Source organism: Mastomys coucha, unplaced genomic scaffold (genome assembly GCF_008632895.1).
Source record: "Mastomys coucha isolate ucsf_1 unplaced genomic scaffold, UCSF_Mcou_1 pScaffold16, whole genome shotgun sequence".
Classification (NCBI taxonomy): Eukaryota; Metazoa; Chordata; class Mammalia; order Rodentia; family Muridae; genus Mastomys; species Mastomys coucha.
The window spans coordinates 17,021,081-17,024,227 of NW_022196898.1; positions in this window are offsets into that span (position 1 = coordinate 17,021,081).

Here is a 3,147-nt window from a genome sequence, read left to right on the forward strand (position 1 = left end):
CCCCCCCCCCGGTCTCTCAGGTAAGAACTTAGAGGTGACCTTGAAGTGATGGCTAATAGTATGTGCCTCAGCCTTTCTTAGTTTTTGAAGAATTGTAGTTGGTTGAATATTAAGGTAAAGTGAGGAGGCTATTTGTGGTCAGACATTCTTGTCCTAGAATACCACCTCAAACCCTGTCTTGTAATTTGCAGAACTGACAGAAAGATTTGAACATTCCTATACTTAATCTGCAACCCACTAGTTTAAGAGTTCATAGTGTACTGTAGTTTATAAACTCTGTTATTCAGTCTAAATAATATAGCCAAACATCTTAAAATATTTAAGGGTTACCTTACCTGTATCAAGAAAGAGAACACCGTATCTCTAGACATGGCTCCTGCCAAATGAATTACCTTTTTAATTTAATTTTAGCTCTAATACTTGCTGAGACTATTCAGATTTCAGTAGTCAGTCTGACCCCACTAAAACATAATATTCACTTAAATGTTGTTCTCTGAAAAATAAATATTTCTTAACATAGCATGTTATTACTCATCCATAGAGATTCTAGAATTATATACTTTTCTGATATTAAAAGACCTTAAAACAAACAAGAGGTCTTAGAAAACTACAACTTAGATGTAATTTACATTTTTTTAAGCTGGAAATAGAATCTAATGTTTCCGATTTCTAGACCATTTCCTTCTACTATATTCTGTGATACCTAAAAATTTTAGTGTGACAGCTTCTGAAATATGCCTTTTAAATTTACATGCAATGCTTTAACAGCTGTAAGAAGTAGTCCTAACAATTTCCACTTGTAAGCTGTTAATATTTTAATACAATGAGATCTATTTTATTCACTGTACATCATCTTCCCTAAAAAGTCTAGTTTTTTTCAGTATTCAAAATAATGTGAATAAAAGTAGGAAACCATCTATTATAATAAAGTTTACTTTAAAATGTTTCATTATTATAAACATTATATTCTAGAGTAAGTAGATTAAATATTCTAGTTTAAAAATACTGGACCTGGCTGGCTTCTTGGTCCACTGCCATCCCTGTTACCATTCCTACATCAGGAGAGATAAATTATTCTTGCTGCGCCATCTAGTGAAACCTAGGTGCTTTCATTTACCAGGAACTCTAACCTGCGGAACTGTTACCTCCTAGGAGTGTACCAATAAAAGCACTCTAAAGATGTAAGCCTACTAATAATGACTTATTCATCAAGGTTAGACATTAAAATTCTCAACACTAAAATATTACTAGTAAAGCTATAAATACTTCTATTCACTTAATATCCAAAGGCATTGCCTTAAACAAAAGGCAATCACATGTGAAGTTTTAATATTATGTTCTTCCATTTGCATATCTAAAATTTTATAAGATGATGAGATATATATTCTTGGAAAGCATTTAAGATAGTTTCAAGAGATAGTTTAAAATCAGACTGAATGTTTCAAACAAAGTATTTTAAATATCTGAAAATAATTTATTAAGGTTTTTATTATTAAAATATGCCATTGTTTCTACTTGACAAGCATGTCTTTTATCATGAATCAAGAATATTTGCAAACTAATTTGTGCTACATAAAAGCACTTAAAATGGCACTGTTATAGAAATACAAAAATCAACTAACTTATAGTTTGAAATAAAACTGTGTTAAAGTGTCTATTTTAACTTGTATTTTATGTGTTGAAGTGAAAACTCTGTCGAGGTTTTTAATGCCATGTAAGCATTCAGCTGCTGAAGTCTTAAGTCTTCATTTTTAGTAATATTAAGTTCCACAGTCATACTTTCAAAATGCTAGTACAGGATAAAATAAGAACATTATTGCTAGTTTCACTATATAATGGTATAATAATGAGAACCTACTACATTAAAGGGAGAAGTCATGGGTGGCTTAAGCCCATAGTTGCAGCAACATGGAAAACTGAGACAGAAGGACTACTTGAGCCCAGGATTTGGAGGATAGCTTTGATAATATATAGAATCCACCCTCCCCCCAAATAATCAGAGACATTGTCATATCTAAACCAGAGAAAATTCCATATATAACTAAGTTTGTTCTAAATGTGCAACTATAGGACTTTGGGTAAATCTAACTGTAATTCTGATTTTTTTTTTGCTTTGATATTTCATTATTGTGAAAATTTGCAGCTTGCTGATCTTAAATATGTGACACAAAGGGTGACTTCTAGAGTATATATGTACCTCTAGGTTTCAATATGGAATCACAACCCTAAATGAAACTTGTAAGTGTATTTATGTGTTTATGTAGACATATGTGTACATAGATCAAATTGATGTATTCTTGTGACTAAAAGTTCCATGAAGTTATACCAGCTTCATATTTTGGGTATTAATATGTATAAATAGAATAGAGTATATAATTAGTGTGATTTTCCAAGATTCTCAGAATATCTTTCTTGTCATAAGATCCTGAAGTCAAGATTTAAGTAACATGAACAGAATTGAATATCCCATATATTATCATTCTTCAGAGCCATCTGTTTACTTCAATAAATGTTTTTTAATTAATAATTTATTTTATGTACATGAGTACACTGTCACTGTCTTCAAACACACCAGAAGAGGGCATCAGATCCCATTACAGATGGTTGTGAGCCACCATGTGGTTGCTGGGATTTAAACTCAGGACCTCTAGAAGAGCAGTCTGGTGCTCTTAACCTCTAAGCCATCTCTCTGGCCCTCAACAAATGTTTATTAAAGATCAAATGAACCATGTATCATACTATACTAAAATAAGGAAGCTATCTGGCCTCAAGAAATTGTTGGAATAAAAACATGCTCAGTTGATATTAGAGAAATAAGTGCAGTGATCTGAGAGCTAATGCTGTAGTTTCAACTGAACCAGCTGGTAGATAAAAGCATTTAGGAGGTTATAACACATCTTAACCACAATATTATAGAATATTATGACCTATATAGAAATATATATATACATATTAATTATGAACATAGAACTAAATGTGCAGTTCTTACCACACATAGGCAGAAACTACAAAAAAGTGTGTGTACCATAAGATTTTACAGTGTTCTGCACACATCTAAACACACCCAGAAACACACACCAATTCTTTTTTTTATTAGATATTTTCTTTATTTACATGTAAATTTCTCCATTCCCAGTTTCCCCTCCA